This window comes from Gorilla gorilla, chromosome 13 (assembly GCF_029281585.2).
Source record: "Gorilla gorilla gorilla isolate KB3781 chromosome 13, NHGRI_mGorGor1-v2.1_pri, whole genome shotgun sequence".
In the NCBI taxonomy this organism is placed as follows: Eukaryota; Metazoa; Chordata; class Mammalia; order Primates; family Hominidae; genus Gorilla; species Gorilla gorilla.
This window is the reverse complement of record NC_073237.2, coordinates 100923975-100951186: the sequence shown is the minus strand read 5'-3', so window position 1 is coordinate 100951186 and position 27212 is coordinate 100923975. Positions and strand designations below refer to the sequence as shown.

General features: G+C 36.9%; 1 protein-coding gene across 8 annotated transcripts in view; it reads left to right on the top strand.

Annotated features, from left to right (window-relative positions):
• Positions 1-27212, top strand: part of LOC101150014 (olfactory receptor 13C9) — a 219929-nt gene that overhangs the window by 54300 nt on the left and 138417 nt on the right. For 4 of the 8 annotated variants that reach the window (XR_010130312.1, XR_010130310.1, XR_010130309.1 and 1 more), the window contains one exon: positions 7950-8168. The exons of 1 other annotated variant lie outside the window; for it this stretch is intronic. The gene's annotated coding sequence lies outside the window, so the exon portion shown is untranslated. Of the gene's footprint in view, positions 1-2250; positions 2324-7949; positions 8181-27212 lie in introns of all 8 variants that reach the window. 3 more of the 8 variants (XR_010130311.1, XM_055350362.2, XM_055350363.2) reach the window with 2 other exon arrangements.

Genomic DNA, 27212 nt, shown 5'->3' with positions numbered 1-27212 from the left:
AGAATTCAATATCTAGCCATCTGGCTGTAGAATCAGCCCTTTTACCCACCATACACTACTCTCTCTCATTGGTTACTACACAGATTCCACGCAAGAGAAGACTATTACAAAAATGTATCTTCTGTTGGGGTACAGTGAGACAGCAAACATCATTTACTTGTGATTCTGATCATATGTGATGTGATGGAGAACTCTGAAGGCTGGACCACTTACTTTTTCCTGTAGCTTTTGATTGTTTTCTTTTCTTTTCTCTCGCTGTTTTTTTTGTTTTTGTTTTTGTATTTTTTTTTAAGACGGAATCTTGCTCTGTTGCTTGGGCTGGAGTGCAGTGGCGTGATCTCAGCTCACTGCAACCTCCACCTCCCACGTTCAAGCGATTCTCCTGCCTCAGCCTCCCGAGTAGCTGAGATTACCGGCATGCTCCACTACACCTGGCTAATTTTGTATTTTTAGTAGAGACGGGGTTCATATCATATTGGCCAGGCTGGTGTCCAACTCCTGGCCTCAAGTGATCCTCCCACCTTGGCCTCCCAAACTGCTAGGATTACAGGCATGAGCCACCCTGCCTGGTCTGCTCAGTTTTCTATGTGTAGAAGGCGATTTCACAGCTATGAAAAAAAGCATGATCAAGAGTAATGATACAAAAGTCCTTTTCATCACCTTTGCCTTTTTCTTTTCTTTCTTTGTTTTTCTTTTGAGACAGAGTCTCACTCTGTTGCCCAGGTTGGAGTGCAGTGGTGTAATCTCAGCTCACTGCAACCTCCGCCTCCCAGGTGCAAGTGGTTCTCCTGCTTCAGCCTCCCAAGTAGTTGGGATTACAGGCGCATACCACCACACCCAGCTAATTTTTGTATTTTTAGTAGAGATGAGATTTCACCATGTTGGCCAGGCTGGTCTTGAATCCCTGACCTCAGGTGATCCACCCTCCTCAGCCTCCCAAAGTGCTGGGATTACAGGTGTGGGTCACCATGCCCAGCCCACTTTGCCTTTATCAGTAATGTATCTAAAATACCACAGCCCCTGCCCTCACTCTGCAAATCTAAATGCAGCTTAGAGTCTTTTGAGAAACTACTCCCATTTATAACATTAGTGCCACATCTTTGAAAACTCAATGTGCTCCATTCGTTTCACGTTCATTACATTGATATGTCCAAGTATTGTGTTAAGATGTCTTATATAAAGGGCTGTGTCTCATACATTGTTACACTATTACCACAAGAACTATATCTATGCTGGGCTCTCCTTGTGGAATGAGAATATTTCTTACTGATCTTATTCTGACCCTACAACCACACTTTTGCTTTGGCCTTTTCATATCCAGAGACTTTGAAGACAGGATGAATGCTTACTCTTTGGGTTGTCATAGATGGCAAGCCCTCCTAGCTCCCTGTGGCATAATGATGAAAAATGTAGTATTATGGGGAGACTAGAAGAAACTAAGCATGGTCTTTGCAGACCATTTGGGGCATCAGTAGTGGCTCCAGGGAGATGAAGGGAAAAAGTTTCTCCATTCCCTTTCCATATCCTTTGTCTTCCTCTTAGAGAGTACTACCTACACCATGATTTGGGAGGAGATTACAAAAAATTAGATGATACCAATGTGTTGGTATATTGGAAAATATTCCCTTTGTCTTGCACTTCTTTTTCCTGTCTCTATCTACATTGGCATATGGATTTGTTCCCACAAAGTGGGCAGTTACGGTAGCCATTTTAATTAGATAGGGCATAGCTGTTTTGAAGTAGAGGAAAGTGGAGGGAAAGAAGAGGTGGAGAAGAAACAAATTTGTGCTAGTATAGAAAGAACACTAAACTTACCACTTGCATCTTGGGCGATGGTGTTGTGCTAAACCCCTATTAATCTCAATATGGGCGGCACCAGGTGCAAAAGGCCAAGAGACCCAGAGTCAGCAAATGAGACATGGGGTTTATTAGGGAATTACATACAGGGAGAGAGTCTGGGGTGGTGGGCTGGACAGAAAAAAGACAACTACCTGTAAAATCATGCAGTTTTATATGGCATTTTCACTTAATTCTCTCCTTAACAACCTCCACCTGGCAACCTTCATCCAACCAAAAGCTTAGGGACCCAATTCCCTGCACGGCCCATGTTTGGGACAGGCTGTTTATCACAGAGAAAGAACAAATCTCTGGGTTAGCCACTCCTAGATTCCCTAGATCAGAACACACATTCGGGTGCCTCTGTCATTACAGTGTCATTCTAAGGGTATGCTTTATGTGTTTACCCTATAGGTAGGGATGTCGAGGATACAAAGATGAAGGAAGAAGAATGGCTGTCTTTCTTTCTATTCAGAAAAGATCCCAGGTGAAGAAGTCCATGTTTCAGAATTTATTTTAAATTTTAATTTATTCTTTTCAGCTTATAAGTGTTAGTGAAATATTTCAGGATTTAGATCAAAACAAGAGAAAGGGAAACAGTAACTTCGCCAAAGACACTGAATCAACCCATTACACAGGCCTATCCTAACCTATTAGGTATCTTTCTCCAATGTATACCATGTCTCCTCCCATGACTGTGTTAAGGAGGAATTATTAGGAGGACTTTGTTTCCCCATGATCGCCATCAGTCTCCTCACAAAAGACATCCTAATAGAGAAATACAACTTAAAGGAAAATATGTGCTTGCTCTGCAGCTTCAACAAAAGTCCTCTAGTTCATCCTCTAATCACATTGTCACCTCTAGTTCTCTCTAACTCTGGAGCCACTACTGATGTCCCAAATGCTCTGCACTGACCATGATGAGTTTTGCTCAGTCTCCCCATAATACTGCATTTTCTTTCTTTCTTTTTTTTTTTTTTGTTCTTTTTTTTTTTTTGAGACAGAGTCTCACTCTGTCACCCAGGCTGGAGTGCAATGGTGTGATCTTGGCCCACTGCAACCTCTGCCTCCTGGGTTCAAGTGATTCTCCTGCCTCAGCCTCCCGAGTAGCTGAGATTATAGCCGCCTGCCTCCACACCCAGCTAATTTTTGTATTTTTAGTAGAGTTGGGGTTTCACCATGTTGGTCAGGCTGGTCTCGAACTCCTGACCTCAGGTGATCCGCCCGCCTCGGCCTCCCAAAGTGCTGGGATTACAGGCGTTGAGCCACTGCGCCTGGCTTGCATTTTCATCATTATGCATTTGTGTGTGGCGTCTTCTTAAACTGGAAGGATTGTTCTTATCTATTACCTTTTCTAGGAAAGCTTTCTCACCTACTATTGTGAGGAGGATGCCCTTTTTATATACTGTCATAAAACTGTGCTTATCTATCTTACAGAATTCTACATTTATTCAACAGAAACTATGCCATGTATACTATGGTAGGTAATAGAGATCCTATTGTGAGATCTTGACTTTCAAAATCAAGACTGGATTTTGCACTGGATGCAGAATGCTTACAATAGTTATTTCACACTTTCAAGAAAAAATTTCTGTGCTGTATAATATGTTTCAATGTGAAAAAGTTATAGAACATTTTGTAGAAACATTTTATCAAGCAAAAATAGCCTTGTTTTCCCAAACTTTCAAAGACAGACGAAAACTACAGATAATCTTATTTATGAATGTATATGTATAACCATAATTAAAGTACATCCAAACTGTATATACTAAAGTGATACAATTTATTTCATGGATTAATAAAATTCCAAATTAATATTTGAAAATCTATCAACATACTAAACAAATAAGCAAAAAACCCAACACATGGTCTTCTAACAAGACGCTAAAGTGCATTTGGTAAAATACAACATTCACTCTTGGTCAGACCTCTGAGTAATCTAGATACAGGAAGATCGATAATTAAGATGATAAAGGAGATTATTACTCTCAAATCATTGGGCAGCATAATTCAAAATGGTAAAACTGTAGCAGTGTTTTTTCTTAAAGTTTGCAAAGGTAGTGTTAGCACTATTATCAACAATTTTTCACTAGAATGATCCAACCAAATGGAATAGCATATCCATGGGTTGGATCCATATGTCCTATTATGTTTCAAGTTTAATCATGATTTAAAAGGTTGCTATGCTTTTTTTTTTTTTTTTTTTTTTTTTTAACCTCCAGGTGCTGGAATTCTGGTTTGTGGGGTTGGTAGGTTATAATATACACATAAGAATACATCCTCTCATATGTTAAACAACCATGAAAGTTGTAATCTTGGAGAATAGTAAATGAAAAGGAAAATCCCCATGATATAATGCTGTGTTAAAAAGAATGTCTCGGCCGGGCGCGGTGGCTCACGCCTGTAATCCCAGCACTTTGGGAGGTTGAGGCAGGCAGATCATGAGGTGAGGAGTTCGAGACCAGCCTGGCCAATATGGTGAAACCCCGTCTCTACTAAAAATACAAAAATTAGCCGGGCGTAGTGGCACGTGCCTGTAGTCCCAGCTACTTGGGAGGGTGAAGCAGAAGAATCGCTTGAACCCGGAAGGTGGTGGTTGCAGTGAGCCAAGATCTTGCCACTGCACTATAGCCTGGGTGACAGAGCGAGACTCCATCTCAAAAAAAAAAAAAAAAGAAGACTGTCTCATAAGCATATAAATGATCACAGTTTTGTATATATGTGACTGAAAGAAGTTACATTGAAATCTTAACCAGTTTTTTTTTTTTTCTGGAATGTGGTTCTTGGAGGGATTATTACTGTTCTTCATTTTGCCTCATTTTCTAACTTTTTGAAAAGAATGTATATTTTCTGATTATAAAAATACATAATATTTTAAATTTTCCTTTGAAGGAAACAGTGGTGAGAGTTTGAAGAATTTTGGTCCAATTTTCACTAATACCCAAGATCAAGTGAGAATAGTTATTGGAAAGAAAATTGGTGAAAGGCTTTCTGTTGATTTATGACATAAACTGACTTAATGCCATTGAATGTTCTGACTTCAAGAGATCAACTTGACAAATATATTCACTCTGAGAAGACACACTAACACAGTCCCAGTTCTTAGATTAGGATTCTAGAGCTCACCACTTAGAATGTGGCTAAGGTGGGCAGTGTAGGTAGGATGATAAGACATCCAACTGTATCACACAGTAAAAAGAGAAGGCAGAGGAGATACCCATGGTGGGAAGGGGTAGGGGAGTAATAGCAATGATTATTACCTCAGTTTCATTTCTGCCAAAAATGGGTAAAGTTCCAGTGCCCCTGGCTCTCTGTTTTTTTGTACATCTCTTTCCAAAGGGCCAGTCTGGTCTTTAGATTGATGCTCAGCATTGGATATCACCTATAGATGAAAATCAAACTCTGCTTGAGAAATATGATTCTGAAGTGCTCACCCTTCTCCCCATGTTTACCAATAAGAAAGAGTAGTATTTTGCTTGTAAAGCATATGTACTCACCCAGATTCCCTCATTTTAACCAAAGAAACTCTCAAAACAGACTGTGCCGTCAGAAGGAAATTGAATTCACTAAGTATTTATTGTATACTATCTCCTACTCCAGCTAGATTATCCTGCTGTTTATATAATAACTTATTCTTCACAATAGCCAACATCCCTGGTACTAGAGCTCCAGTGCTTGTCCGAATAAATGAGCCCTTCTGAGCCCCAAAGGAGCTAATAATAAGCAGCAGTGCTCTAGTTAGAACAAGGCCTCTTCTCTCCCTCTCGCATAGGTTAGATAATTATCCTGGGTTTTTTCATCCACGTTTCTGTTTGGTTACCAAAAATATGTGTTTGTTGCTGGAAGTTTCAGTTAGCCATGGGCTCAGTGCTGGGATTGATTCACCCTGCTGTCTTCATGCCCTCGCTGTCTTTAGGGCTATGTCACAGTGCAGTGCCCTTGAATCTCTGTAAGCCTACTGTGCCCCAGTCCATGTACTCCATATTACCCTTTGGCTACTGATAAGGAGAAGTACTGCATCTTAGCTGGAAGACGTATACTTCATCCATTTACCTCTTTCTTTCTGAAAATACTTCTTCCCAGCTTTGCCCTAATGTTCCCATTTCAAACATCTGTATAGGGTCCTCATCTCCACTTACAATAGACAGCATGACTTATTGGGATTTCAGTTTCTTCCAAAACAGTCTCCCTCTTTTTCATCAGTGTTTTGCTAACTTCTTGTGTCCACATACTGAAGTCACTGTAGCTGCTCCTTCTCAATCAGTTGACTTCTCAGCTCTCTCTCTTTGAGCTATAGCCATACTCTAGAACACAATCACAACTCTTAAAAGTGGCATGGGAGAGATAAACAATAAAGCTTTCAGCCATAATTTTATATCCAATAGTAAATTAATCTGTCACATAAGTATTTTCCTTCCTCTGAGCCCCAATATTTCCAGAGGACCTGCCAGTGGCTCTGGTAGCCAATTTAAATCCTCCTTGGTTTTCTTCTGAGAGACTGTAATCCCAGAAGTGATTTAAAGTTGAATCTTTAAATAAGATGGAAGATCGTGACTTTTACATACATTAGGGCTAATATCTCAAAGATCTGATTATACCTAACTTATTATTATTATTTTTGAGACAGAGTCTCCCACTGTTGCCCAGGCTGGAGTGCAGTGGCGCAATCTCTACTCACTGCAACCTCTGCTTCCTGGGTTCAAGCGATTCTCCTGCCTCAGCCTCCTGAGTAGCTGGGATTACAGGTGTCCACCACCATGCCAGGCTAATTTTTCGTATTTTTAGTAGAGACAGGGTTTCACTATGTTGGCCAGGCTGGTCTTGAACTCTTGACCTCATGATCCGCTCACCTCGGCCTCCTAAAGTGCTGGGATTACAGACATGAGCCACCGCACCTGGCCATACCTAATTATTAAGCAGTAATTTTCTTTCTTTTTTGAATTGCTACTTCCCTGATTATACAAATAATACATACTCAGAATAGAAAATTTGAGAAATTCCAAAAAATCTAAAGGAGGAAAGAAAATCACTCATAATTACAGATGTAAATATTAATATACTTCTATGCATATACTGTGTTTACATGCTTCAGAGTACACTGTATTTCTTGATTTATTACCTTATTTTTATTATGCGTACTACATTGTATATATTTTTCCATGTTAATTTTTCAGACATTTTTAACAAATTCATAATATTTTAAAATGGAAAACAGGAAAAAAAAACCCTACATATAACAAGTGGAAATGAAATAGTTTTCTGCTGGATTCTCAGCAACCTTTCACTTTTCTTTAGGTTTTTGAGGGTAATAACAATATTGGAGGACTAGGCTCAGAGATTATTTTCACTTTCTCTACCCTAAGAGTTAAGGCCCATTTGCACTGTCAGAAGTTCTCATAATGCCCTTTTGTAAAATGAAAAATGAGTGTGATGTACATTTTTTCTTAGTAAGGCAAAGCACACATAGGGTGTAATAACCAAAGCTGTGAACTCACAGCATCAAAGGACAGCACAGTGCTGCCGTGGTTTCCCAAGAGACTTCTCCAACTCCACTCATCCTCTGTCAACTTCTGGCTCCAGATACTGCTGTTTTACTTCCAGGTCTTTGTGTTTTTAAACTCAACCACACTTACATTTTTGTAAGCACCTCTGCAATTGTGTAAGCCTCAACTCGAAGAACATTCACAATTCATTTAATATTTGGAGAACACACATATATAAGGCCCTTTGCTAAATTTTGATGCCAAATAAACTTGATGTCCACTCAGTGTTGTAGGAATATACAAAGATGAAAAGACTCTACCTCTTGAGGCAGGCACTGGCAATATTTCAGAAAAGCACGTTGAAGTAAAAATATTTCTCAGGTTATTCTTGGAAAGTGGAATTTGACTCAATATTGATATATTCTTTTAGCAGACTGTAATTCAGCAGGACTCCATTTTCAAACTTGTCTTCCCTGAGGTGGGCAGCAATTGAAATCTTTGTTCAGGTCTTTTAGGCTTAACGTCACTTACGTATAGTGTAGAGATCAGCCGGTATTTGGGTATAGTAAACACAAAAATTTGAGGCTCTCGTTGGTCTGTCTGTCTATTTTCTGTGGTTTTATCTTCCAGATTTTCAATCTCCATGACCTTCATGAACTCTGTCCTGTTCCTTCAGGCCAGTAAGACTGATGTTTTCTACCTGGATTTTAGTTACCCTGTAAAATGACGCTGACTAGGTCCTTCTCTTATCTTAAAACCAGCAAAAGGAAATCATCCATGCCATTTTTTCCGGCAAATATCGACTGCTCCAATCCAGTTTCTGGATGCTTTTGGCCACTTCAGGAAAATGTATGTATGTGTGTAAGTATATATTTGTGTGTTTGTTGTGGTAAGAGCATTTAACATGATAATATGAGATGTACTCTCTTAACAAATTTTTAAGCATGCAATAACAGCATCGTTAACTATGAGCACTATGTTGTACAACAGATATCCAGAAGATATTAATCTTTTATAATTGAAACTTTTATATTTGTTGAATAGTAACTCTTCATTTCTGTCTGCCCCCCACCTAGCCCCTGGAAACCATCATTCTCTTTTCTGCTTCTATGAATTTGGTTATTTTAGATAGTTGATATAAGTGTAATCCTACAGTGTTTGTCTTGCAGTGACTGGCTTACTTTACTTAGTATAGTGTTACCAAGGTTCGGCCATGTTATTGTATATGGCAGGATTTCCTTCTTCTTTTTTTTTTTTTTTTTGAGATGGAGTCACCCTCTTGTTGCCCAGGCTGGAGTGCAATGGCGTGATCTTGGCTCACTGCAACCTTCGCCTCCCAGGTTCAAGTGATTCTCCCGCCTCAGCCTCCAGAGTGGCTGAGGCCTGACACCACGCCTGGCTAATTTTTGTGTTTTTAGTAGAGACGGGGTTTTGCCTTGTTGGCCAGGTGGATTTCCTTCTTTTTAAAGGCTGAATAATATTCCATTATATCACATGTACACATGTTTTCTTTATCCGAACATCTGTTGCTGGACATTTAGGTTGTTTCCATATTTAGACTATTGTGAACAATGCTGAATGACACTGGCATGCAAATATCTTTTCAAGATCCTGATTTCAGGAAGTTTCTTTTTCCCTGTAAAGTAAAAAAACATTTTTACCTATATTATTACCTGTAATAGTCTAGGTGTTTATTGGGGATACAAAATTAACAAGATACTATTCTTGTTTTAGAGATATTGTCAGTCTAGTGAAGAAATGAATATATCTTTATATAAATGTCACCCTTCAAGAGTATGTAGGCCGGGTGCAGTGGCTCACACCTGTAATCCCAGCACTTTGGGAGGCTGAGGCAGGCAGATCATGAGGTCAGGAGTTTGAGATCAGCCTGGCCAACAGGGTGAAGCCCCGTCTCTACTAAAGATAGAAAAAATTAGCCGGGCGTGGTGTTACGTGCCTGTAATTCCAGCTACTTGGGAGGCTGAGGCAAGAGAATTGCCTGAACCCAGAAAGCAGAGGTTGCAGTGAGCCGAGATCGCGCCACTGCATTCCAGCCTGGGGGACAGAACGAGACTCTGCCTCAAAAAAAAAAAAAGAGTATATATTCAGTTATTTCAATGAAAGCTCTATGAGTGCAAGGACTTAAAAAACATTCTATTGAGATACAATTGACATAACAAAAAGTTACACATATTTAATGTATTCAATTTAATGAGTTTGAAGATAAGCATACACCCAGGAAACGATTACCACAATCTATGCCATAAACAATCCATTGCCTAAAAAAGTTTTCTATTGCACTCTTTATCTACTATTATTTTTATTGTTCTTTGTGAAAAGAACAGTTCTCCGAGGTGAGCAGCAACTGAAATTATCACCTCCAACAAGAAATTTAAGACATATTTTTCCTAGAGTGTACAGTTAGCTGCAGGAGAGTTGGTCCAAATGCTATTATTGGAAGATTCCATTTTATATTTTATTTATTGTTTCCACATCTATGTTATAAGTGAAATAAGCCAAAAAGCTTTATCTGCTTGTACTGTTCTCATCTGAATATGAAATAAAAATAAATGGATCAGGCAGGTTTCTCAATTTTTTTTTTTTTTGCTAAATAACTTGAATAAGATGATGACTGTTCCTTGACAATTTAGTGAACTCATAAGTAAAACTGTCTGGCAGCAGGAACTACTAAGGTTCAATTGAGGTTGATAAAAATAAAGATGTAGTTTTTTTCCCATCCAAGTTACTAGGCCCCTTGAATTCTATGCATAGGTGTCCTTTGGGATCAAGAGCCACTGCTCTAGAGAATATACCAAGGAGAGGTTTTCTGGGTCAGTCAGTATATACATTCATCTTTCTTGTAATTTTTGTTAATTTTAAAAGCTTTTTTGTTCATTTGTTTCCTTTGTTTGATTTTGGGTTATATATTCATCTTTGCTAAGTTTCCAAATTTGTACCCTAAATAGAAGTGTATGAGGCTTCACTTTGCATCATATTCTTGCCAATACTTAGTATTGACCAACTTTTAAGTTATTACCAATCTAGTCTGGTCAATTTGGAGTAGTATCTTTTTAAGACTCATGAAACAATAGGTATTGTTTGAAGGGTGGTGAAAAAAATTATATGAGGTGGACATAGGAAGCACTCTGTCTGAGATATTTCTACTTGGTTGTGTCACGTGGTTAGGTTCATGCAAATCTTCAGAAGGAAGCAGGATGGGTGGAGCCAATGTGGGCCCAACAGTTAGTGAGGGCAGTAACTGCATATATACTGTATATGTTTGTAAGTTTTTGGTCCATCCTTACATAGGTACTTTCAGGACTCCTTTGTAAGCGCGGCTGAAGGAATCACAACTTCTATTATATTCTAAGGCCACTAGATGGTGGCATAGACTAGCTTTTTCTTCCTCACTTCTTTTGCCCCATTCTTATAAGTGGAATTGTGGGATCAACTTTACCTGATCTTATTTGCTCTTCAAAATATTAATTCATATGTTCACTGGCAATGAATTGAACTTGAGTTCTCCATATTCTTGTCAATACTTACGATGCTATAATTTAGTATCTGACTATTTAGAAAGTATGTACTGTCTTATATTGTCATAAATGCATGTTGAATTTTATGAAATTTTCTGCATTTAGTAAAATAGACATGCTTTTTTCTCCTTTAATTGATATTGTTATAAATTAAATTAACATATTTTCTAATGTTAACATTTTCTTGCATCACTGATATATATTTTACTTGGACATTAGGTATTATTATTTTGTACATTGCTGGATTACGTTTGCTAATATTTTATTTAAGGTTTTTGTATCTATGTAGTAGAGTGGCGTATTTTTTCCCTTTTTTAATTGTCCAGTTTTTGTTTCACATGCTTGCTTCGAAAGATTGGTTCCAGAAGATCTTCCTGTTTTTCTATTTTCTGCAACAAATTAGATAGAGATTTTTTATGCTCTTGAAAATTTATTAGAATTTTCTAGGGAAATTGTTTGGGCCTGGCAATTTTTTAAACAACTGGTTCAAAATTCCTTGTCTTTGTGTTTTTTCCATTCTTTATTTTTTTTTCTAGAGCTTGAATTGGATGCTAAGTGCATAAACTTTCAACTTTTTTTATGTTTAAGCCTATAAATTTTCTTCGAAACAGTTAAACTGAATCAACTAATTTTGATGGTAATTTTGTTGTCCTAAAGTTGTAAATGTTTTATAATTTCCATTGTTATTTTTTACTAATCAATGATTTACTTAGAAATGTGTTTCAAAATTTCCAAATATAAAATATATTTTGAGTTTTTTAATTGATCTCTAATTGTATTTCATTGTGATAAGAAAATGTGGTTGAGTGCTATTAATTGTTCAATATGTATTAAGTCTTGCTTTCTGACCCAAGGAGTCAGTTTTATAAATATATATTCCCCAGTTGTTTGAATATAAAACTTGATAGATATTACATATTATATATTTTTATCTTCTTCAGATGACTTTTAATCATTGTAGAATTTAAATTGTTTATTTTCACATTTTTAACCCATTAGAGAGAAGTATACATTAAAATCACTCACTTTTATTTTATTTTAAAAATACCATTAAATTTCTTTTTTAATTATTCATTTTTATGAATACAGTAAGTGTATATATTTATAGGGCACATGAGATATTTTGATGCAAGCATACAACGTGTAGTAGTCACACTAGGGCAAATGAAGTATCCATCACCTCAAGTATTTATCTTTTCTTTGTGTTGCAAACAATCCAATTATATCCTTTTAGTTATTTTAAAAGTACGATAAATTACTGTTGATTGTAGTCATCCTCTTGTGCTATCAGATTCTAGATTTTATTTATTCTATCTAACTATATTTTTCTGCAGATCAACCATCCTTAGTTCTCCCTCACTTTATGCTTCCCAGCCTCTGGTAACCATCGTTCTACTCTCTACTTCCTTGAGTTCAATTGTTTTAATTTTTAGCTCCCACAAGTAAGTGAGAACATGTGGTTTGTCTTTCTGTGTCTAGCTTACTTCACTTAACATAATAACCTCCAATTCCATCCATGTTGTGCAAATGACAGGATCTCATTATTTTTTATGGCTCAATAGTACTCCATTGTGCCTATGTGCCACATTTTCTTTATCCATTTATCTTTAGTGGACATTTAGGTTGCTTCAAAATTTTGGCTATTTTGAATAGAGTTGCAATAAACATGGGAGTGCAGATATCTCTTCAATATACTGCTTTCCTTTCTTTTGGGTATATACCTAGCAGTGGGATTGCTAGATCACATGGTAGCTCTATTTTTAGTTTTTTGAGGAACTTCCAAACTGTTCTCTAAAGTAGTTGTACTAATTTACATCCCCACCAATATCGTATGAGGGTTCCTCTTTCTCCATATCCTCGCTAGCATTTGTTATTGCCTGTGTTTTAGATATAAGTCATTTTAACTGGGGTAAGGGGATATTGTAGTTTTGATTTGCATGTCTCTGATGATCAGTGATATTGAGCACCTTTTCATATACCCCTTTGCCATTTGTATGTCTTCTTTTGAGAAATGTCTAGTCAGATTTTTTGCTCAATTTTTAATTGGATTACTAGACTTTTTTTCTATAGAGTTGTTTGAGCTCCTTGTATATCTGGTTATTAATCCCTTGTCAGATGGGTAGTTTGCAAATATTTTCTCCCATTCTGTGGGTTGTCGCTTTGCGTTGTTGTTTCCTCCGCAGTGCAGAAGCTTTTAAACTTGATGTGATCTCATTTGTTTATATTTGCTTTTATTGTCTGTGGTTGTGGGGTATTACTCAAGAAATGTTTGCCAAATCCTATGTCCTGGAAAGTTCCCCCAATGTTTTCTTGTAGTAGTTTCATAGTCTGATGTCTTAGATTTAAGTCTTTAATCCATTTTGATTTGATTTTTGTATATGATGAGAGATAGGGTTCTTGGTGCATTCTTCTGCATATGGCTATCCGGTTTTCCTAGCACAATTTATTGAAGAGAGTGTCCTTTCTCCACTGTTGTTCTTGGCACGTTTGTTGGAAATGAGTTCTCTTTAGATGTATGAATTTGTTTCTGGGTTCTCTAGAATGTTCCATTGGTCTATGTGTCTGTTTTTATGCCAGCACCATGCTGTTTTGGTTACTACAGCTCTGTATTATGATTTGAAGTCAGGTAATATGATTCCTCCAGTTTTGTTCTTTTTTCTTGGGATAGCTTTGACTATTCTGGGTATTTTGTGGTTCCATATAAGTTTTAGGATTATTTTTTCTATTTTTTGAAGAATGCCATTAGTATTTTGATAAGGATTGCATTGAATCTGTAGATTGCTTTGGGTAGTGTGAACATTTTAATAGTATTGATTCTTCCAATCCATGAACATGGAATATCTTTCCATTTTTTTGTGTGTCCTCTTTAACTTCTTTTATCAATATTTTATAGTTTTCATTGTAGATATCTTTCACTTCTTTGGTTAAGTTTATTCCTAGGTATTTTATTTTATATGTAGCTGTTGTAAATGGGATTACTATCTCGATTTCTTTTTCAGCTTGTTCGCTGCTGGCATATAGAAATGCTACTAATTTTTGTATGTTGATTTTCTATCCTGCAGCTTACTGAATTTGCTTCTCAGTTTTAATAGTTTTTTGCTGGAGCCTTTAGGTTTTTCCAAATATAAAATCATATCATCTCCAAGGATAATTTGACTTTTCATTTCCAGTTTGAATGCCCTTTATTTCTTCCTGTTGTCTGATTGCTCTAGCTAGGATTTCCAGTACTATGTTAAATAACAGTGGTGAAAGTGGGCATTGTTTTCATGTTCCAGATATAATAGGAAAGGCTTTCAGTTTTTTTCCATTCAGTAAGATACCATCTGTGGGTCTGTTGTATATGGCTTTTGTTATGTTGAGGTATGTTCCTTCTATACCGAGTTTTTGAGGGTTTGTATTATGAAGAGATGTTGAATTTTATAAAATGGTTTTTTAGCATCATTTGAAATTATCCTATGGTTTTTGCCCTTCATTTTGTTGATATGATGTATCACATTGATTAATTTGCATATGTTGAACCATCTTTGCATCCCTAGGATAAATCTCACGTGGTCGTAATGAACTTTTTAATGTGTTGTTGAATTTGGTTTGCTAGGATTTTGTTGAGGATTTTTGCATCAATATTCATCAGCGATATTGTCCTGTAGTTTTCTTTTTCTATTTCTTTTTTTTTTTGATGTGTCTTTATCTGGTTCTGGAATCATGGCAACACTGGGCTTATAGAATCAGTTTGGAAGCTTTTTTTTGAATAGTTTGAGTAGGATTGGCATTAGTTCTTCTTTAAATGTTTGTTAAAATTCAGCAGTGAAGACATTGGGTCCTGGGATTTTCACTGCTGGGAAAGAAAAAATTATTATTATTTTGGCTTCAGTCTCATTACTTGTTATAGGTCTGTTGAAGTTTTGGATTTCTTTATGGTTTAATCTTGGTAGGTTGTATATGTCTAGGAATTTATCAATTTCTTCTAGGTTTTTCAGTTTATTGGCATATCGTTGTTCACAGTAGCTTCTAGTGATCTGATGATCATTATGGATTCATGAAGGAGGCATGTTATCAGAGATTCAGGACTATATTTTCTACCCTCTTCCTTGCCTCTTTTAGTGATATGAAGTTACAACCAGGTGCTATGATTGCTCAGCTGTTTTGGTTCTTATGAATGTGCTTTTTATTGTGTGGATAGTTGTGCAATTTGGTGTTCCTGCAGGGAAGACAATTGGTGGAGGCTTCTAGTTGGCCATATTGTCCTGCCTCTTCTCACTTTTATTTTATTTATTTTTTTGAGACAGAGTCTCACCCTGTCGCCCTGGCTGGAGTGCAGTGGCATGATCATGGCTTACTGCAGCCTTGATCAACGGAATCATTATTATAATTTAGCTACTATTAGTTTAGATAGCCTCTAATTAATAGTGTTGCATAATTTAATCATTGTTCTTTTAATCTCACATCTGTGTAAGAACATGAGTAACACAGAGAAAGAAAATTATTTCTTTCATCCAGGTTATAATTTAGTTTCTTTGAGCTTCAGTCATTTAGTTTTTATTAAAGTTACATATTAAAATAGATCCTGAGAAATGCGAATACTAATGTAACTTAGTGGTTTTAAGAACAGCGATACTATATGATATATAGGCTGTTATCATGTAGATGCAGAGAAATAACATTATCAAAGATATCTTCATGATGCAATGGATATTGAATGTGAAATTAATTCCTGCAGAATAAATGCTGTAGGAATAACTAAGGTCCTTTTGCTAAGGTTTATACAGTCTGACATGCCCTGGGGAATCTAGTTCCCTCTGAAGTAACTAAAAACAGACGAACTTTAACTGAAAACATATCATCTGAAAGAATTTCGTTAATGACTTTCTCCTTATTACTTAGAGTTTAAATTTGGTAAATCTTCTGATGCTTTTCTTTCCTTCCCATCCCCCAGGAATAGCAACTGAAATCCAGACAAGCATTCAGTATAGAAAAAACTATGTTTCTAAGGGACCATTACATTTTATTTTGCTTTGCTCCCTTGTTGGAGTTGTAAGCAACCTATTAAAAAGTTTTTGTTTTCAAATAAAACTTTTTTCCTAAAGAAGGTTTTAGTTTATAATGACACAGTTCTTTTTATCCACTTACTAGTCTTGCCTCCATTAGAGTCTGTCTTGCATCATACATTCAACTTGACAAGTTTTCTGTCAATGTAAATGTGTACATATGTATTTTAATATTGGAAAGATCTCTTTCAGGGAACCCTGCAAAGACTGCTTTAATAAAGTATAACCTCTTGGTGATGACGTGAAAAAAATTATTCTCCTTTTGTCATTTTGTTTATTTTATAACTTTAGATATTTGAACTTTCCAATCAGTGTCACACAAAATGCTACAATTAAAAATTAATTATTTGTTCTCTGCTTACACCCCTGTCAAAAAATAAGAAAACTGTTAATGAATTGAAAAGCAGATAAGATCTGACAGAAAATTTCCTCTTAATGGCCTCTGGAGTTAAAGTGAATGGGGGATATTACTAATAGCATCAAAAAATTTCTCTCTTAAATCAGGTTCCTACAAGAGTATCCCTTCCTCTTAGCTGTTAAAATTGGCAGGATATATGTTTTTAAACAGGTACTAAAGATTCTGAGGGTGGCTACATATGCTTTACATAAGAAGTCTAGTTGAAAGAATTTGCAGATAGTATGGAGATAGCATATTAAAAAAAAACCTTAAATATATGGCACTCATTCCATTTCACCTCATTGACATGTCTGTTAATCCATAAGTTTATTCCAAATTTCAATCCAGATGTGTTCTCTCTCAAATTTTTCTGAAATTGTTTTAAAAAGTTTTTATTCATATACCTGTATATATGCTCATTTTCTCAAAAGAAGAAAACTTAAACTAGCTTCTTCCTCAATGACACATTTGTCTATTCTCATTTACATGTCTGTGAGAGTTACCCAATCACCTAACTGTGTTGGTATTTCAAAGTCTGAATATTATTTATTTATTTATTTATTTATTTTTATAATTATAAGATATTTAAACTGTTTTTTGTTTGTTTGTTTGTCTGTTTTTTTGAAACAGAGTCTTGGTCTGTCACCCAGGCTGGAGTGCAGTGGTACGATCTCAGCTCACTGCAACCTCCGCCTCCCGGGTTCAAGCGATTCTCCTGCCTCAGCCTCCCGAGGAGCTGGGACTACAGGTGCACGCCACCATGCCTGGCTAATTTTTTGTATTTTTAGTAGAGATGGGGTTTTGCTGTGTTGGCCAGGCTGGTCTCGAACTCCTGACCTCAAGCAATCTGCCCACCTCTGCCTCTCAAAGTGCTGGGATTACAGGTGTGAGCCACTGCGCCTGGCCTAAAATGTTTCTTATATAGAGTTTAACCTTTATAACAATTTTGTCAGAAATAGCTGTAGTCATCAAAAATTTTTACCAGTATGTCATATTTAAAGTGTCGTGCTTGAATCCCCTGGGAAAATCTTGCCACTAGACAGTATGGTAGGATGGTTTTAACTTCTTGTTTTGCAAGTGTGGTGTGTCATTTCATCGGTTATTACATTAGTAAATAAATGTGCACTGAATTTTCGAAAGAATGTCAAATGATGTAACACAGAACATAGTATGTCAGTGTGAAGTTAGAAACTGATTTTCAGCTTGTACTCCAAATGAGATGTGACTCTTTACAGCAGTAAATATTATTACCCTCCCTATCACCAAAAACAGACATTTTGTTTTCATTGTCCCCATTTAATAGATAAGCAAATGAATTTTAAGAGAAGTTCAGAGCTTGCCAGATTTCCAACCGCAAGACACAGAACAAAAAAACCTATGAATTATTGCAAGTACACTGACAGGAGTCCAAGCATTTAGATTTGGGGGATAAAAAGCTTTATTGCAGTGGGGAGAGAGAGAGCAAGAGTGAGAGAGCACTGAGTAATAAGTAGCCAGCATTTTGCAAGACATTCTAAACTTACCTTTAAAGTGAAATAAATCAGAGCCCTAAAACCAAGAGTAGCCAAGTCTAGCACATACAAAATGTAACAAGCAGCTTATATAAAAAGAAAAAGATCAGTGAAACCTGGAGGAAAGGTAAGTAGACTAAAAATGTATAAAGAATACTCCTTTAATTACCAGCTTAGGGTTCATATCAGTAATCAAATCAGAAAAAAAGCAGAAACTTATAGTGAATGCCAGAATGTGTGTGCATATATATACACACAAATATATTTTGCAATATATATATTCCAAAGTGTACAGGTTATAGGGCTGTCCTGCAATGTGTGTGCTCATTCTTCAACAAATATTTATAGAGTACATAATATTTGTTTAACATTACTTAACAATAACTAATAAGAAAAAGTTAGCTGGGCGTGGTGGCTCATACCTGAAATTTCAGCACTTTGGGAGGCTGAGGTGGGTAGATCACAAGGTCAAAAAGTCGAGACCATCCTGACCAACATGGTGAAACCCTGTCTCTACTAAAAATACTGGGCATGGTGGCGCGTGCCTGTAGTCCCAGCTACTTGGGAGGCTGAGGCAGGAGAATCACTTGAACCCAGGAGGCGGAGGTTGCAGTGAGCTGAGATCGTGCCACTGCACTCCAACCTGGGTGACAGAGCAAGACTCCGTCTCAAAAAAAAAAAAAAAAAGAAAAAAAAGAAACAGTCCTCACCCTTTTGGAGCTTACATTCCTGTGGAGAGGTTAGACAATAAACTTGTAAAACAATGAATATATAATGCAATTTTGGGAAATGTGAGCGCTATGAAGGAAAACAAAGTATGATAAGTTCTTGACCAAAACTTGAGTTAAATGAGAGAGAAACCTGGGGGACCAGGAAAGACTGTGCCAGGTAGAGGCAACAGCAAAGGCAAAGGCTTGGGTATGTCTGGGAAACAGCAAGAAGACAACAGATGTGGACTCTGGTAAGCATGGGAAGGAGGTAGGAGATGGATGACACTGGGGAAATAGGTTGGGTCAGATTATGTAGACCCTTGTAGGCCATGGTAAGGAGTGGATTTTATTCGAAATATAATGGTAATATTAAGATGGTTTTTAGTAAATGCCTGACATCATATGTCTACATTTTTAAAATAACACGGCCGGGCGTGATGGCTCACGTCTGTCATCCCAGCACTTTGGGAGGCCAAGGCTGGCGGATCATGAGGTCAGGAGTTCGAGACCAGCCTGGCCAACATAGTGAAACCTGGTCTCTACTAAAAATACAAAAACAATTAGCCGGGTGTGGTGGTGAGTGCCTGTAATCCTAGCTACTTGGGAGGCTGAGGCAAGGAGAATTGCTTGAACCTGGGAGGCCAAGGTTGCAGTGAGCCAAGTTTACGCCACTGCACTCTAGCCCGGGCAACACCGCAAGACTCTGTCTCAAAACAAAACAAAACAAAACAAACAAACAAAAAAACCACCCTAGCTACTGGAGAATGACTTGTAGCAGAACAAGAATGAAAGCGAGGAGATGACTTTGAAAGCCATTTCAGTAGTGTAGATGTGATAACAGTAGCTTGGACTAGAGTGGTAGCAACTGAAGTATTCAGGTTCAGTATAAATTTTGAGTCAAACTGACAGAATTTTCTGGTGCATTGGATTTGTATAAGTGGTTTTACATTTCCTGAGGTAGGGAAGATGAAACCAAATGAGGATAGAGAGAATCAACAGTTCTGTATTGAACTCATTATCTTGATACACTTATTAATTATCTAAGTGGAAATGTGTAGTAGGAAGTTGAATATATGAATCTGGATGTTAGGGAAGTCAGGAATGGAGATACATATGTAGGAATTACTAGTTTATAGATTAATATTTCTTCTTGTTAAATAATGACCTTAAGAAAGTAGCTCTGGGATTCTTATCTGTGTTTAATTCAATTAGATAGACTCTGCCTGACCTATTATAGTCACGGTTGTTACACTCAGGTGAGACAAAACCAGGTAAACAACACTGAAACACATTTTTTTTTTTAATTGACAGAGTCTCGCTGTGTCACCCAGGCTGGAATGCAGTAGGCAATATTGGCTTACTGCAACCTCCGCCTCCTGGTTTCAAGCAATTCTTATGCCTCAGCCTCCCTAGTAGCTGGGACTACAGGCACACGCCACCACACCCAGCTAATTTTTTTGTGTGTGCTTTTTGTTTGTTTGTTTGAGACTGAGTTTCGCTCTGTCACCAGGCTGGAGTGCAGTAGTGTGATCTCGGCTCACTGCAACCTCTGACTCCCAGGTTCAAGTGATTCTTCTGCCTCAGCCTCCCAAGTAGCTGGGACTACAGGCACCCACCACCACGCCTGGCTAATTTTTTTATTTTTAGTAGAGACAGGGTTTCACCATGTTGGCCAGGATGGTCTCGATCTCCTGACCTTCTGATCCACCTGCCTTGGCCTCCCAAAGTGCTGGGACCACAGGTGTGAGCCACCGCACCTGGCCTTTTATGTGTTTTTAGTAGAGATGGGGTTTCACCATGTTGGCCAGGCTGGGCTCAAACTCCTGACATCAAGTGATCTGTCTGTGTTGGCCTCCCAAAGTGCTGGGATTACAGTTGTGAGCCACCACACCTGGCCTGAAACACTGTTGAAGAGAATGCTGTCTCAACTGGGCTTATTGCTAGTTGTGTGTATTCCCTGTAACATCATACAAGACACAACCTTCAAAAGAAAAATGCCCGTTTAAAAAAGTTGAATACACAAATTGCACTGATCCAAATTATCAACGTGTTAATTGTGGAGATTACAAAGACCAGTAACTCTACTTCTAATGACCTTTCAATAAAGCAGGATATACAAACAACACACAAATAGAAAATAAATCTTCATATTATAAATATTATGAAAGATTGCTAAACAAATGCAATTTAGTTAAAATGATAAGTAGGAGCTTCAAGGCAGAGGAGGCTTTTGAGGAGGGTCTTGGATTGTGACAGATTAGAGAGATTTTGATTTTAGATAGAGAGAATGGCATGAACAAAGATGCAGAGGCAGCAATGATTGGCAAGGCTTATTCCAGTAATGGTAACTAAGCTTGCTTAGCTTCGATGTGTGAAAGGCAATCATGCCTTCATTCATTCAACAAAGAACTATAATGACCATCTATTTCCTGAGGACTCCACTTTACATCTTTAAATTTTATGTTCCTGGTGAACTACAGAGTTGGGATTTTTATCCATCTCTTCCTGATTTCTAAAATGTGTGCTTTCAACTACATCCCTCTGAATAAATAGTATCCAATATATAATACAAATTATAAAAGAGGCACAAAGAAGCATATAGAAACACTGAAGTGGGAGAAGTGATTTCTTCCTGGAGGATTTAGTAAAGGCTTCACAGAAGAGGTGACATTTGAGTTTAGCGACAGTGTGACAGAAAAAATAACCCTTGATTTGGGAATATTAATGTTCAACTCTTCTCAAAATCCATCTATCAAAAGAGCAGAAGCTTCCAGTTATTGATCTTTATAATCTTCAAAAGAATTAAAAATGTGAGATACAATCAATATATATCCTAGCTCACTGACATAAGCCTCAATACTTAAAGTCTGTTTTTTCCCTTGTTTTAAAACTTACCATCCCCTGAATTCCTGGTCCAAGGAAGAGAGATTTTATTTTACCTGATAAAATATATTGACATCAAAAGAATACTATCATATGAAATGAAAGCAAGAGAGAGGGAGGAAAAAAAAAAAAGCAAAGCTGGAAAATGGAGAGATGCTCCAAAACAGCTGGGGGATATGATGCCAGTGGATAAAAGAAAAAGTAATTCTTATCAGTGTTACTGTGGTAGGAAATATTTGGATTCCTTCCATGGTTTTTAAGAAAGTTAAGTAGAGGTTGAAAATTATTTTGATTGCTTGACTGTTTCCTTTTTGAGAATGAGCCATGGAAATTTCAGCTTTGTAAGCATGTAATAATAACACTAATAATACTGTTAATCATGAAAGACATCTATTAAAGTCTTAGGCAATGCATTGGGTTCTGTATTTAGTGGGTTCTCTATCTAGTTATTTGTTGAAAATGCTCAATTTATAAGTGCTATAGCATGTTGAATGCTTTAATGGAACCATATCTCAGATCATGGAAAACAGAGAAAGCACCCCCAAAGCTCCTCAGAGTTAATAGATATATACTATTTTAATACTGCATATTGATTTTATTTGTTTCAAATATCATGTGTTATGTATACCTTTAACCAATATTATATTGCTTGAAGTTGCACCTTCTTCATTCTCCATGCTAAATATTCCATTATTCTACTTGTGATAAACATTTATATTTTTCTAGTGTTTGTATAAGGTATGAATAGTGCTTTTATTAACATACTTATATGCATCTTTGGTGTAAATTTGTATATAATCACTCTATTGAATATATAGTTTAGAAAGAATTCTGAGTTATAGGGTATGCAAATACTTAGCTTCATACACATCTCCAGTTCTATAAAGTATTGGTACCAATTTAAACTCCCACCAGCAGTATGTAAGAACTTAAGTTGCTTTACATCTTTGGAAACACTTGGTATTATCTCTGTTTTTCATTTTAGCTGTTGTGGTGGGAGTGGTAGCATATTATTTTATTTTTTATTTCCCTGAGGTTAAGCATTTTTCATACATTTATTGCATATTCAAATATCCTTATTCGATGAAATGTACATTCACTTTTTTTGGTCCATTCTTCTACTAGGTTGTCTTTTTAAAATGGATTTTAAATGATTTTTCATATCTTATTTATATGAATCCTTTGTTAAAAATATTTATTTAAAAAATATTTTTCCTTTCTGTTTATGTTCTTAATGATGACATCTAATGAATAGAAGTTATTAATTTAAATATAATTAGACCAATTCACAATCTTTTCTTTGTGGTTATTCTTCTATATATTCTTCTAAAAGAATACTTCTACATATTATTCTAAAAGACGTATTGTTCCATTTTTCATATCTAAATCTGTAATCAATCTTGATTTGATTTTTGTGTATAAAGTAGGGGCCAAGATTAAATTTTTTCTTTTTGGATATTCAGTTGATCCCCTATTAGCTTCTTTAGTTGCACATTTTTATCTTAAAATATTATTAACAGATTAAGAAAATTGAGGCTTAAGTAATGGGCCCAAAATCATGCAGCTTTTATTTGACAGAGGCTTACTATGATCAGATTGATTTTTTGGAAAGATAACACAGACAAAATTGTGGAGAATAGACTGAGGTGCTAGCGATGGTGTTGAAAATGAAGGTAGAAAGGCCAACTGGGAGTACCTTGCAGTAATCAAATGGAGGCATAATGTGGAAATAGTACTAAGAATAGCTGGAGGGTAGTTAACAGATGTGAAAGATGTCTAGGAGTCCAACTTTATAAGTTTTGATAGTTTAGATTTGGTGGTGCCATTAATCAGTTAGGAATTGCAAGGGAAGTCAACAATATAACACTTGCATTCTGAGTGGTTAAAAATATGCCAGGTACTGGCCTTAATTCTGTAATCACAATGATTAACAAGAGCAAGATGGTGCTTATTCTTAAGGTGCTTGCTGTTTGGCCAGACACAGATAATTAAACACATGATTGCAATAATGTGTGATAAGTGCTATATTAAGGGAGATACAGGATGTTATCAGGGCACACAGGAGGGTTGCCTAACTCAGACTAGGGGTCAGGAATGACATCTTCAGGATTCTGGGAGAAGGATAATAGCAATTAAGCAAGAAAAGGAAGAGTTCCCTACCCTCTGCATATGCTATGCTATTCTTTCTCCTTCCAAAATTCTCCATTTGCTCTTTCTTTTCTAGAGAGAGAGGAGGGGGGTGGTGGGGGAAGGTGGTATATTCTAAAAATTAAAAGAAGCTCCATTTTGGTTGAACATGGGATAAAGAACAGTTGGGAGAGGTGAAATTTTGTGAAATATGAGGCTAAAGAGTTATTTAGGATCTAGACCTCAGACAACTTTGCAGTTCAGTTTACGCATTTTGGAAATCATCAAAAGAACAGGGGGTAACATTTCTTTTCATAATAGGAAAGTCACAGGAAGATAATGTAGTGTAAGTTAACATGGTGAGTGAAAGACATGTGTTTTACTTACTGCATTTAGATAAGATGCTACCATAAAATGCCCAGGAGAGAAATCTGGGATGAGGCCTATAGATTTGGATTCACCAGTTTATTGATGATGCATTGAAACCATAGAGTGAATGAGATTGCCCTAGGAGATAATCTGGAATTTTAGGTGGTAGTTGTTTTGTGGGGAGACATTAGTATCAGGTCAAAGTGTTCATGTCTTAGTTGGAAAGCCAAGGTAAGTTTTTGAATTGTGGTGATGATGAACACCATGAATTAGGAAGATTAATTTGGAAAAGGTAGCAGACTCTATAGAATTTAAAAAGTTTAGATTCTGTGAAAGCAAATAGATTACTGTAACTCCAAGTTGAAAAGAATCTGGATAGTAGCAGAAAACAAAAAATAAGGGATGGCTTTTAGAATAAAAAAAGATCTGGATTCAGATTCCATCTCAAACACCAATGTTCACATTGTTTACCATTACCTAGAAGAGTGTAGGCTCTTATATATTTGTTCAATGAATGAATGAAATGATCTTTGCTAATTATAAGTCTAAAATACAGACTGAAATTCTAATTTTAGTTCTAAAAATAAACTCAAGTGGTAATTGTTTCAAAGAATACAACTAAAAACAAAAAGTGGAAAATATACACACAAAAGAACAGATTTTGGATTCATATAAGCAGTTTTTGACAGTAATAACTAGATTCCCTCAGAAGAGATGAGCTTCCCATTATTAGAGGTGTGCAAGAAAGATAGATAACAGCCTGTTAGGGATGTTTTGGAGGATATTTACGCATCAGGTGGTGAATTAGATGTTTTTAGTTCTATGAGACTTGATTGTTGTGTTAATTTAGCTTTAAACATTATTTGGTATGTTAGAAAATTCTCTATCTTAGAAAAAAATGGTATTGGCATCCAGTAAATGCATGTGAAATATGACAAATAATTGGAGTCAAAATTATTATTTTTGGAGACGATATGCTTTGGTTGATAATAGCAAGGCAGTACGCATTGATTGATAATATGTTCTGAAGGTTTGTCTAAAGAGATTTTCTTTTACCACCAAACATTTCACTGGATAGGTAAAGATGTTTCAAGGATCTTTTTCTTATGACATATCTGTTATTCCTGAAGCGGATAACAAATACATGTGAAAAGGTGCTGGATTCTAGTATTTCTAAATCACTGGCGTGATAGAGGATATGCACTTTTTTTCCCTATAGTTCTAAGAGTAGAAACTGCCATCCATTTTGAGGGTAGACTCACTCTTCTGGAAAGAGCCATACTTTTAAAGATAAATACTTTGAAGTTATGTACCTATATATTTTTACTGGGTTAACCCCAATGCTTGTAAAAGGAGGAAACGAAGAGGACTCAGCAACACGGTGGCTGGCCAGGAACTGAAGAGGGAAATGGCGTTGAGAGGCCCTTGTGAGGTAGCATGTCTAGTAGATATTAGCAGCAGTGATATTCAGTATTAAAATCTTTTCTTTACGGCATCACTTTATCTTATTTTCAGGCCAAGTAGTGTGTTAAAAACGACAGTCCCTGGAATGTATGTAAATTTGTTTTTTTTTACACGGAGTTTCGTTCTTGTTGCCCAGGATGGAGTGCAATGGCGCGATCTCGGCTCACTGCAAACTCGTCTTCCGGGTTCAAGCGATTCTCCTGCCTCAGCCACCCGAGTAGCTAGGATTACAGGCGCCCACCACCACTCCCAGCTAATTTTTTGTATTTTTTGGTAGAGACGGGGTTTCACCATGTTGGCCAGGCTGCTCTTGAACTCCTGACCTCAGGTGATCCGCCCGCCTCGGCCTCCCAAATTGCTGGAATTGCAGGCGTGAGCCACTGTGCCTGACCTGTAAATGTTTTTAAAGGTACTTGTATATACTCTTTGTGCAGCAAAATGGACTGTAAAGAACTTATTAATAAATAAGATGAGAAAGTAATTATAAGATTTTCAGAGAAAAATGATAGAGAAGCACGGAATATCAATCAGGCTGGAGAAAAAAATAACCAACAACTAGGAAAATATAAAAGTCCTGAGCAATATTTTGCAAGGAGTATAAACTATGTGCATTCATGAAAAATAAAGGCTAGATTATCACAATTGGGCTACTAAAGGAAGGGGTAACACCTGAATACAGAAGACTTTGAGACCACTTGTGGTACTCTGTTGAAAAAAACGTACCTTAAAGTTTATTTCCGCCGGGCGCGGTGGCTCACGCCTGTAATCCCAGCCCTTTGGGAGGCCGAGGCGGGCGGATCACGAGGTCAGGAGATGGAGACCATCCTGGCTAACACGGTGAAAACCCGTCTCTACTAAAAATACAAAAAAAAAATTAGCCGGGCGTGGTGGTGGGGGCCTGTAGTCCCAGCTACTCCGGAGGCTGAGGCAGGAGAATGGCGTGAACCTGGGAGGCGGAGCTTGCAGTGAGCCAAGATTGCGCCACTGCACTCCAGCCTGGGTGACAGAGCGAGACTCCATCTCAAAAAAAAAAAAAAAAAAAAAAAAAGTTTATTTCATATTAGTTGTTTTTTATAGCTCCTGAGTGTCTTATTATTTTTTATGTTATTTTATTTTTCTCTTTAAAATATTTTATTACCAATTCAGCGGTACATGTGCAGGTTTATTTTGTGGGTATATTGTGTATTGTTGGGGTTTGGGGCTTCTAGTGAACCCATCACCCACATAGTGAACATAGTACCCAATAGGTAGTTTTTTAACCATCATCCCTTCCCATCCTTCCCCCTTTTGGAGTCCCCAGTGTCTGTTTTTTCCATCTTTATGTCCATGTATACCCATTGTTTAGCTCCCACTTAATAAGTGAGAACATGTGGTATTTGATTTTCTGCTTCTGAGTTATTTCACTTAGGACAGTGGTCTTCAGTTCCATCAATGTTTCTGTGAAGGACATGCTTTTATTCTTTTTTATGGTTTTCATTCTTTTCCATGGTGTATATGTGGCACATTTTCTGTATCCAATTGACTGTTAACAGACACCTGATTCCATGAATTTGCTGTTGTAAATAGTGCAGTGATATACATATGAGTGCAAGTGTCTTTTTGATACAACTGGATTGCTGAGTTGAATGGTAGTTCCATTTTTAGTTCGTTGAAAAATCTCCATCTGTTTTCCATAGGGGTTGAACTAATTTATGTTCCCTTTTCTCTGCATCCTCACCAACATCTCTTATATTTTGACCTTTTAATAATAGCCATTCTGACTGATGTGAGATGGTATCTTATTGTGGTTTTAATATGTATTTTTCTGATGATTAGTGATGTTGATTATTTTTTCCTGTATTTGTTGGCCAC